Consider the following 12148-nt stretch of genomic DNA (forward strand, 5'->3'; position numbering starts at 1 on the left):
CTGCTCCATCTGCCCAGGCCACCTCTGCTCATCTTCCCCTGCCCCACCAGGCCCTGGTTGAGAGGCTGATAGGCCCACAAAAGGGTGAAAGAGGCCCCCCCAGGCCCTGCCGGGCCAAGACCACTTGAGTATGCCTGTACCTCCACCACCTGGTACCTGACATGATGCCAGGAGCAGAGGATTTCTACCAGCCAGCCCTTACGGCGCCAGTGATCGTATTTTCTAAAACCAAGCTCAGGCGTTCAGCATTAGAACTAGGCTGGAAAGGCTGACTCTGACTAGCCCTGGTGTCCGAGGCAGGGGGTAGGGCCTTACTTGGGGCCATAGGGGGCCCTGGTGGTGGTTGTGGGTCTCCGTCCTCACCTTGGCCCCTGGCAGACGGCCTGAGCAGCTTTCCACCCTGTCCCAGTCCCTCTGATTGATACACAGGGGTGGGCCTCCTGAGCAGGACTGCTGCCTTTCACCTTGATTTCCCCAGGGCTCTCAGCAGCATCAGCATCGATAAACCGGCTTCGCCCACCATCTGGTCCCCTCCCCCACCCAGGCTGCCAGCCTGGAAGCCGGGGCGTCTGTGATTTGAGCCCCGCCCGCCTGTCCTTCCAAGTTGTTTTCTGCACCTTAGGAGAGCTCCCCTGCAGGAGAGGGTCCTCAGAGGACCCTTGCAAAATAAAGGGTCCTCGTTCCAGGGCCTGACAAACTCACCTCTGCCTGGGATGTTCCATACTGACTTCAGAAACGATTTCCTAGAGGAGGGGCGGCTGTGCTGGGTGTTGAAAGATGAGTGGGTGTTCCCAAGGAAAGTGAAGAGGAAAAAGTACACTGCAGGCAGAGAGAGCATGTGCCAGCTCCAACAAAGGAAAATCACAAATACAAGAAATTCTAAGCAAAAAGCTTTAAAAGACATTTGAGAATATTTTTCCCAATGCTGCACTGGGCTAGAAGCTGGGGATAAACAGCTTCTTATGGAGCTTACGCTCTAGAGGAAAAGACAGACAGGTGAAGGAAAAAAAGAAGACTGTGGTAAGTACTCTGCAGGATAGAGAACGGGAGGTGGGTGGGGAGGCTTCTCTGAGAACTGAAGGAAGGAAAACCCAGAAGGGATTCTACGGGCAGGGGAGGAGGGGCTGTTCCATTCAGAAGCCACCCCTGGGCTGTGGAGGTCCCAGAGAGGTGGCCCACCTCTCCCCTGGGTCCTCCCCGTAGCCTTGGCACAGGCTGTTCATGGCAGAGGCCGATGTCACCTCCCCAAGCCTTGGTCTCTGCCCTAGAGGACAGCGTGCTTATGAGTGGGGTGTGATGGCCTCCAGCGGGTCACTGGAGTGCACAGGGCTTAGTCCCTCTGCTCACCCTCTTTGCCCCTTCCCTCTAGGTGTCATCTGTGCCTATGCAAGCCTGGGGTGGGGAGGGGGGCCCGGCCAGTACCAGTCATGGGTACCAGACAGGGAGGAAGAAGTCTAGAAGTCACCAGACAAAGGTAAGGGGCCCTCTGTAAATAGGAGGGGTAAAGCTAAGAGCAAGTCATGGGGGCATTGGCCTTGGGCATGTTGAGGAAGACTCCACGAGCATCTGCTTTGATTCTAGGGTGAGCGCCACCTGGCAGGGCTGGCAAGTTGCCAGGTGCTTCTTCGGCAAGACTTGCTCATCTCTACACAGATAGCAAAAGGCCCTTCCCTGGGGGTGGCCGGACTCTCTGGGAGGAAAGTGGGCCCCAGGGCTGCCTGTTAATCCCCTTCCTCCACCATCACGATGGCACCTCTTGCCCTCACCAGGGTCTTCCTGGGAGCCTCTGCCACCTCAGAATCACAGCTTGTGGTCTGAGGGGAACAGAATCTCGTCCGTCTCAAATCTGCTCTATCCTGTCCGCATCACATTCGCAAACCTCAGCACTTCTGACGGTCACAGAGTTTGGCACATGGTATTAAGAATACTGATCATTTGAGGAAAACTCTGCTGAGGTCCCATTTTTGCACCATACGTTGAAATAAATCCCAGTGATGAAAAAACTAACACCTAGGGAAATATAGCCGAATAGTGTTTTTGTTAGCATAAGGACAATGGAAAAAATAGGTGAGGGTTTGATCTACTTGATAACATCAAGTTTTAAAAATAAAGTTTAAAATAAAATCAAGACACATATGAAAAGAACTGGGAAATATGTGCAATAAGAGTTACAACTGGAGAAAGATCAGTTTGTATTGATGTAAGATGTCCAAGGATACATTTCTGTAAACATAAATATTACTATTTATTACTATCTTCATGAATATATATACATATTTAACAACATAATTATTAAATATAATTTAATGTAAATGTAAATAAATTATTAAATGTAATATATCCATATATTTTAATAATGTAATTTATAACATTGTTACATATATATGTTAATGTTTAGAAAAAGTCTAGAATATACACCCAAGCTATAATCAGTACAGTTATGTCTATAAAGTGAGGTTGCTGCTGCTGCTGCTGCTAAGTCGCTTCAGTCCTTCAGTCGTGTCTGACTCTGTGCGACCCCATAGTCGGCTGCCCACCAGGCTTCCCCCTCCCTGGGATTCTCCAGGCAAGAATACTGGAGTGGGTTGCCATTTCCTTCTCCAATGCATGAAAAGTGAAAGTGAAGTCGCTCAGTCGTGTCCAACTCTTAGCAACCCCATGGACTGCAGCCTACCAGGTTGGGTGGACTTAAAACAGGGTTGGGACTGGAGTGAGCAAGAGAGGTATATAGGGTGCAAAATTAAAGGAGGGATTCGTCTACAGGGTCCCAGTAGGGCAGACCAGCCTCTGAGAGTGAGTGCCTCCTAAAATTTGGTGCCCAGGTGCTTCCATGGCCTCAACCTAGCTCTGGCTCTGACTTAAATACTTAAGCTTGTTTTTGAATTTTTGCAATAAACATTTTTGAAAAGAAAAAATAGCAAGAAAAGAAATAGAACTAAAGGATCTTCCAGATCTATCATAAATAAGAAAAGCATTAAGGCGCTATTAAAAATAATGAACCAAAGTATTAAAACCAAAAGAGAGATGCCCCTTCTATCTATCCTGTTGGCAGAAATGGCTCCAAAATCACTGCAGATGGTGATTGCAGCCATGAAATTAAAAGACGCTTACTCCTTGCAAGAAAAGTTATGACCAACCTAGATAGTATATTCAAAAGCAGAGACATTACTTTGCCGACTAAGGTCTGTCTAGTCAAGGCTATGCTTTTTCCAGTAGTCATGTATGGATGTGAGAGTTGGACTGTGAAGAAGGCTGAGTGCCAAAGAACTGATGCTTTTGAACTGTGGTGTTGGAGAAGACTCTTGAGAGTCCCTTGGACTGCAAGGAGATCCAACCAGTCCATTCTGAAGGAGATCAACCCTGGGTGTTCTTTGGAAGGAATGATGCTAAAGCTGAAACTCCAGTACTTTGGCCACCTCATGCGAAGAGTTGACTCACTGGAAAAGACTCTGATGCTGGGAGGGATTGGGGGCAGGAGGAGAAGGGGATGACAGAGGATGAGATGGCTGGATGGCATCACTGACTCGATGGATGTGAGTCTGAGTGAACTCCGGGAGTCGGTGATGGACAGGGAGGCCTGGCGTGCTGCGATTCATGGGGTCACAAAGAGTCGGACACGACTGAGCGACTGAACTGAACTGGCAGAAATGGAAGGGAAAAAAAAAAATAGTGGTAGCTAGAGTGGGAGGAAATGAGATGCATCTGTTATCTATTGCTGTGTAACAAACCACTCCAAAGCTTAGCAGTTTGAAACAGTAACAGTCATTCATTTTGACCATGAATCGGCACCTTGAACAGAGTTCAGCTGAAAACTGGCTCATCTCTGCTCCATGCAGTATATCTGAGTGTGGTCCATCCAGCAAGTTGAGGCTGGCTGTCCCCTGGAAGCTCAGCTAGACAGTGGGCAAGAGGCCTCTGTTCCTCTCCACATGGAACTCTCCGCAGGCTTCTTGGGCTTCCTCACAGCATAGTAGCTGATCTCCAAGAGCAACCAGAATAAAGTGGGAGTGCAGGGCAGTTTTTTGTGCTGGCCTCAAAAGCCAAATAGCATTACTTTTGTCATTCGTTGCTGGTTGAGGCAGATTTAAAGGCTTACCTGGGATCCAGCTACAAAGGCCTTCCCTGGTTCAAGAAGAGGAGTCCTAGGTTCCACCTTTAGATGGGGCAGTGATAAAGTTCTGGAAACTATATGAGGTCACCTTAATACAATCTGCTTCAGAGCACTCTCAAACACTGATAGTGGTATTATAAACTGATATAAATTTTGGGAAATGTGTAATTTTTAATGTAATGTAATTGGTAATAAGTTTTAAAAGCTTTAAGAAAATATGTAACCTTTGATCCAACAATTCTACTTTTAGAATTTATCCTGGGAAAGTAATTGAGGATACATACTAAGATTTGCTATTTAATGAATATTTATAATACCCAAATAACATAGACCTACAGTCTAAGTTAGGAAATTGATTAAATTCTGGTACATCATTACAATGAAATACAACACAGCCAACAGAAATGATTTGAATGTGTACTTTTTAACCTGAATATATTTCCACATCATATTGGTAAGTGAAAACATGAAGTTGCAACAATAGTATGATCTTATTTTTTAAAAAAGAAACACACATATACTTATGGATACTGGATGTAGACCTGGCATACACACACCAAAAAAATAGTGGTTAATAGTCAGTGGTGGAGTCATAGTTATTTGTTTCTCTTTTTACGTATCTGTATTTTCTTTTTTGCATTAAATAAATATGTATTACTTGTACAGTTGAAAACACTTTTAACAGGCCAAGAATATGAACTGTCAATTCATAAAAGAAGAAATACAAAGATCAAAAAATATATATGAAACAATTTTTCAATAATAAAGGAAGTGAGAGATTAATGTAGTATCTTTTCTATACATCATGCAACGATAAAACCTAATACTCGAAAGGTGATAATGTATGTTGGCAGAATATTTCTGAAAAAAAAAATCCATCTTAAAGATGTTTATGCCCTTTGAGTCAGTAATTAAACTGCTCAAAATGTATCCTAAGGAAATAATCAGAGATACTGAGCAAAACCTGGAACCTACCTACAGAAGACCTGCCCCCACAGGGTGCAGTACCCACAGGGCAACTGGGTTTCCCAGAGCTGTGGTTCCCACCTCTTCCTTTTGCATTCCCCATTTGGAGGCCAAGAGGCAGTTACCATTTATCATCACATTTGCACTGCTGATTTAGAAGAGGGCAATACTTCTCCACATCCGTCTCTTTAACTCCACGAGTCACGTTTCAAGGAAAATGAAGGGAGCATTATCTGTGAAGAATATATATATTTGATACTCAGCAGAGCTCCATTTTAAAATGGAGCTAGCTTACTGTATTCCAGGCCTCAGATGCCTGCCCCATGGGCATTTGAGCTGTGATCTGACTTTAGACTCAGCTGAGATCTCACTCCATCCGGAAAGCCCTCTGAGCCCCTCAATCCTGAGTCAGGCGTGCCCACCCCATGAGAGCACTTGCCACCCAGCAGCATGGTCTCCTGGCTGTGGCCTCCTCCCCCATCTCCTCTGAGCTCCATGAGGACAGTCTTCCCCTCTTCCACTGCAGCGCCAGGACTTAACACAGTGCCTGGCCCATCACAGGCGGCCAGATGTCTTCTGAATCAGTGGGCCTATATCCTGGGGTCTGCATCTCTCAGAGCATGTTCCTGTGTATCCCCCTTTCAGTGCCAGTCAGTGCTTTGAGCCTCAAAGATGCTTAGGGTAATGTTAGGATGACTGGAAAACAAGACTGTAGTAATTATTAAGGCTGGTGTGCTGTGCTCAGTTGCTACGTTGTATCCAACTCTTGGTCTTCCCTGGTGGCTCAGTGGTAAAGAATCTGCCTGCAATGAGGAGACCTAAAGTTTATCCTTGGGTCGGGAAGATCCCCTGAAGAAGGAAATGGCAACCCACTCCAATATTCTTACCTGGAGAATCCCATGGACAGAGGAGCCTGGTGGGCCACAGTCCATAGGGTCACAAAGAGTCGGACACAACTGAAGGGACTTAGCACACATGCACGCACGTGTCCAACTCTTGTGACCCCATGGACTGTAGCCCGCCAGGGCTTGTCCATTCTCCAGGCAAGAATACTGGAATGGGTTGCCATTTCCTTCTCCAGGGCATCTTCCTAACCCAGGAATTGAACCCACACCTCCTGTGTCTCCTGCACTGGCAGGCGAGTTCTTTCCCACAGAGCCACATGGGGAGGTTGCCCACTGTGGTAAAAGAATATTTTTAGAGTCAAGAGACCTGGGTTCAAATCTTGCTGCTGCTCCTCACCAGCCACATAACCTTGGCAAGTGCTTCTCTGAGCCTGAGTTTCTTCATCTGTAAAGAAGGTAGCACAGGGCTAAAAGTGTATGTGACAGGGCTTGGCACATCATAGGGGTTCAGACATAGTCCAGTGATCAATACCATCAGCTTCTCTCCTAATCACGGCAGACTAGGGATTGGGAAGGGGGTGGAGTCTAGAGACCCAAGCAGCAAAGGAAAACCAGGTGGCTGACACCCCTGGCTGCTGGAAGCATCGGGCCCTGGGTGTTGGAACTGGCCTGGAGGCCTGGCCACTCCCTCTGGCTGTGAAACAGCAGTGCCAGGCCCTGGCTCCCACAGAGACTCAGGGTCATTCCTCCAAGACAGGAAACTCCGTGTTGTCAAAGTCTTCTCTCTGAGGCCAGTCTCATTTATGGCCAACCACAGGTCAGACCACAGGCAGTAGCCCGAACCGTGGGTGGTAAAATGGACAAATTACCCTGACGAGTTCAAATTTCCACTCTCCAGGAGCAATTCCCCCCAGGCCGGTTGCAGAGCCGCAAGTGTGAAATGCGGCCTTCATGGTGGATTACCCGCCTAAAGGAAGCTGTCACCTCCAGGCGTCAGGGAGAGCCTGGGGCTAATTCTGCTACTTCCTGGGAGAATTCCTGTCTGTGTGCAGCCTGTGGCCTGAGCAACCCTTCCTGTCACGGCTGCCCTGTTTCTGTGATGGAAAAGACTGAATCCATGCCGTGTGTGTGTGTGTGTGTGTGTGTGTGTGTGTGTGTGTGTGTGTGTGAGCAGGCCACGGCCACACACGCTGCAGACTGGGAAACACATCCAAGGTTCTTCTAGAAAGCTTTGGGCAGGCGTCTCCTGAAGGGCAGTGACATTCATAGCTGATAGGTATGCGGTGCCCTGCCCTCCAGGGCTGGAGTTCTAGAAGCCGAGGCCCATTACAATTTCACCATAAAGGGTTTCATTATAACTCGGCCCTGGGATGGCTGAGGTAACCAGGAGCCCTGAGAAGTCCCCTCCTCTTCTGGAGGAGCAGAGGTTCACGGAGAAGTTAGCATGAGGAGGCAGGGGTAGGAGGAAAGAGGGGGAGCCCCAAGAGTGAGTAGGCAGGACGTGGCCTAAGCAGGGGTCTGAAGGAACAGTCTGTCGGTTGCAACTTGATCCTGCAGACAGCAGGGGCTGGTGGGGTGTTTTAGCAGGAGGTGGTACAATCTCGGGTATTTTTTAGCAAGATGTCTCTGGTGTGAGAGGTTCAGGCCTGAGGCCCATGTTCTCAGCCAGTACATGTAAGACCTTGGTGTGGCTGCCCAGATGTGCTCTGACCTTTGCCCAGCTCCACCCCCACCACAACTGCCTCTCTGGCCACCCTCATGGGCACCCTCCACCCCAGGCTGGACAGTAAGACTTGTGGGCCCCCCAAGTTTCAGGATCTCTCATTCCATGAGCCATCATCTGTGTTCTGCTCTCCACCAGAAATCCTTCCCTACCAAGCTCCTATCTGGAATCCGATGACACCTCCTCTGAGAAGCCTTCCTGGCCCTCCTCACACACACACACACACACACACCCCGCCCACAATCAGGCTCTTCCTCCCCTGACCTCTGTAGGCCAGCAACGTCTTTTCCTCTCTTGTTGCTCCCATCGCACTTGGACACGTGTTGATAACACAGCCTCCTCCATCAGACTTGAACTCTGGGGAGGCAGGGGCTGAATTTTTTCCATCCCTGTATCTCCCTGTTGGTCGCCCTGGCTGCTCAGAGAGTGGTTGACGAATGAAAGCACAGCCTCCACTCTCACTGGGAAGGAAAACACTTCCTGACTTTGCTAGCACGCATCTTCTCTCTGTCCAGGCCAGTTCAGCTCTCTCTGCCCTGGCTGCACTCAGCACCCTAGGGAGAGCAGAGATCCCAAAGAAGTATTTTGTTCTCAGAAGCACTGTGAGATGTCTCCATTGATAGACTCTTCCTGGTGAGGTTTTGGCACACGGGGTCTTCCCTGGTGGCTTAGAGGGTAAAGCGTCTGCCTGCAATGCAGGAGACCCGGGTTCAATCCCTGGGTCAGAAAGATCCCCTGGAGAAGGCAATGGCGTCCCACTCCAGTACTTTTGCCTGGAGAATCCCATGGATGCAGGAGCCTTGTAGGCTACAGTCCATGGGGTCACACAGAGTCGGATACGACTCAGCAATGACACACACATGTCTCCAGCAGAGCTCACACACATGGGGGTCCCAAGCCCCCACGTGCCATGCCTTCGTGAAGCTTAGTCCCAGAATTGGTGCAGGGTCACATCTGTTGTGTTCTGTTGGTTAAAGTAAGTCACGGGCCCAGCCCAGGTTTGAGGAGCAGAGACGCCACAAAGGCACAGGTACTAGAGATGTTCATTCGGCATCACTTGTGTGACACACGACCACATGATCTTTTCTGACTGATATAAGCCCCACAGGTATACTCCACATACGTGGTCTGGTATGTGTGCACTTTGAGGATGTGGTCACATAGGTGGCAGCCATATTTTTTCTTTTAAGTGATAGGACAGATGTTAATCAGTAATACATTTTCCAACAGGAAGAGTCCATCATGAACAGAACTCAAATTGGATTTTGTAGAGGTGAAAGGGCATTTTAAAGGGAGAATGAGGGAGTAGGGAGGGGAGGCATACCAGGGCTTAGTACAGTCAGGGAAGTGAGTGGCAGCTTATTTTTGAGAGCAATTCATTTTTGTGTTTTTTAGGAAATAGTCAACGATCAAAAATTCAGTTAAAAATCACAGCCCACTTTGAAAAAGCCAAGATTGAATTGTGAATTTTGGAGATCACCTCCCATCACTGTAGTTTAAATAAATGGTGAAAAAGCAAGTCACTCCAAATGGTAAATTTGTAACTATTTACAATAATTTAGGCTCTAACTATAAAGCATATGTAACATACACACTAGCAAAATTACTCTTTCAACTAAACCTACTGAAAAGCAAAACTTGGTGGGAAGGGCTCATCCTGGGCAAAACTACCTGGAGATGGTCCTGGCCGCTTCTGAAGAGCTAGCCTGTGACACCTGCTGGGTCCATACAGAGACCCCCAGATGCCTGCCCCACAGGGCCCACAGACTTAACTCTGCAGGGCAGGCAATGGGCTAGAAGTCCCCTCAGCTGCTTCCTGCCTAAGGATCTGGTCCTGTGATGCCTGAGGTAGCCTGAAAGGGGGGCCAGGACTTGGATAGAAGGGAAGAAGCAGCCTGCACCCTGGGTCTAGGGCAGCACCCTGAGGACCAGCGGGTGGGAACCCCCCAGCCTCGTCCCAGCAAGCTGCGCTGACGTGGGAGACTCGTGTAGCTTTTCCTGTGTCTTGGGGTCTAGGCTGTTATCCCAGGCTTTCTTCTTCTCCTTTAACTCTCATTACAGGGACCACGTGGTCCACATAATAAAGTCCAAACAGTGCCATGGGAGAGCAGGAAGTACATAAAGAGCCAGGGACGATTAGGGGTGAGAGGTAAGTGGGGCCCTGACAGCTGAGTTAGCTCGAGTCCCCAGCTGGTGACCACACTGATAACAGGCCCAGCAGCCTAACCAGGCCTGACAGGGCCACGCTGGCCACGCCGGGAGCAGCTGCTGCTGGGAGGGTGTGTTCCTCCAGGTCTCGGGCGGCAGCAGTGGATTGCTTACAAACTCAGTTGCTCCTTCATCCCTTTGTGTAACATACATTTCCAAAGACCCCCTAATATACAGGGTTCTACATAATATACAGGGTCCTACACTTGAAGCTGGAAGCATAATTGCAAACAAGACAGCTTCTTTACTGAGGGGCCTGAGGACTTCGTAACAACGTTTATTATCATGTCCGAGTCTTTGCGACCCCATGGACAGTAGCCCACCAGGCTCCTCTGTCCCTGGGATTCTCCAGGCAAGAATACTGGAGTGGGTGGCTGTGCCCTCCTCCAGGGGATCTTCCCAACCCAGGGATCGAACCTGCGTCTCTTACATCTCCTGCATTGGTAGGCGGGTTCTTTACCACTAGCGCCACCTGCGAAGCCCTGTTAAGGGCCAAATCCTGAGCACAGTGATTTCACTTGTAATTGTGAGAGGCAAGTGTTCCTCTCTCCATTTTCTTGTGGTTGAGTAACTGGCCCAAGCTCTCCAGCGCGGGGGCCGCTAGTGAATGAGATCGCCTTTGGAGAGCACAGCTAGTGAGAATCCACAGTGCTCGGATGCCTTCTCAGAGCCGTCCAAGAGGATCGCCATGACTGAGTGGCTGGGACAAGGCGGGGACACACAAGGAAGGGCAGGAATGTGTATTGTCAGGGGTGGTGTTGTCATGAAGATGCTGGAACCGCCGGAAGGACCTGCCTTCTGTCAGCAGGTATTCTAACAGGTGCGGGGAGAGTTGGGGGAGGGGGTTCTCAGAGAACAGGGGTCTTGTCCACACTGTTTGGACCCTGGGGGCCTGGGAAGCCACCTCAGGGAGGGTGCCAGGCCATCTGCAACACCTGCCAGCTCACAGGGCTCACTGGTACCTTCAGGGGCTAAATCCTTGCCCTGACAATTGAGCAGCAGGTAGGGGTTGGTGGGGCTTACTGGAGCCCATCACTGGGCAAGAGTAGCTTTTTCTAGACCGACCCTGGGCTGGAGGACACGGGCAGAGCAGTGCTAGGTCTCTCCCTTCCTGCCGCAACAAACAGCGTGACTATCCTGCTCACTGCCTCGAGCAGGGGACATCCTGTACCCCACACAGCACGCACTTCCCTTTCTGAACACCCCCATTCCTGCCCTCCTCACAGAACACAAATTTCTTGCTACTTGGGCCAGTACAACCACCTCAGCAATATAAATACACAGTTTAACCCTTGGTGTAAAAGTCAAGCTCATTTGGGGCTGAAATTCTGTGTCCCCAGGGCACTCGGGGGAGCCTTAGATATCTGAGTCTGCAAGAGGAGGGTCACATACACTAGGCTAATCCCGGCCATGGTCAGGGACGATGCACCATCCACTGTGTGCTCTCAGAACTCTATGGCGCGTGCACTGATGCTTCTCCTTGTTCGGGAAATGGTGTACTGGCTCTCCTCGTGATACATTTCAGGTGCTTTTGTTAAGCAAACGAAATGATCTTACAGCCAGAAACTGAAGGAAATCAAGTAAAACTCTTTCAGTATGAAGGAGAGGAGGCACCATCTCTTTAAAGGGCTCATGGACAGCAAGATCTAGAGGCCAGTCAAGCTGGTTTAGATGGGCCTGTGAGTCAGGGCCCTATCCCACTGGTGCTAGGAAGGAGGGGGCTGGTAAGTGGGCCTCAGTCACGGGTCCTCAATCTAGACCTTTCTGCCAGAGCTCAGATACAGTGTGACCTCTATTAACATACAACCAATCGGAGAAGGCAATGGCACCCCACTCCAGTACTCTTGCCTGGAAAATCCCATGGACGGAGGAGCCTGGTACGTTGCAGTCCATGGGGTCGCTGAGAGTTGGACATGACTCAGTGACTTCACTTTCACTTTTCACTTTCATGCATTGGAGAAGGAAATGGCAACCCACTCCAGTGTTCTGGCCTGGAGAATCCTAGGGACGGCAGAGCCTGGTGGGCTACCGTCTGTGGGGTCACAGAGAGTCGGATACGACTGAAGTGACTTAGCAGCAGCAACAATAGCTAATAATAACCCCGAACATTTGTGGAACTCAGTATGTGCGTTTAGGTAGCACAACAGCCCCAGAGAGTACTTGTTATCATTATGCTCATTTTACAGTTGAATTTGTTTTTACCATTTACGAGTCCCTGAATGTATCATGTATCAGTGGACGTGTCTGACCCTTGTATTTCTCTGTATCTCCTCCCTGGTGCCAGATTCTGCCCAT

Source organism: Capricornis sumatraensis, chromosome 14 (genome assembly GCF_032405125.1).
Source record: "Capricornis sumatraensis isolate serow.1 chromosome 14, serow.2, whole genome shotgun sequence".
Taxonomy (NCBI): domain Eukaryota; kingdom Metazoa; phylum Chordata; class Mammalia; order Artiodactyla; family Bovidae; genus Capricornis; species Capricornis sumatraensis.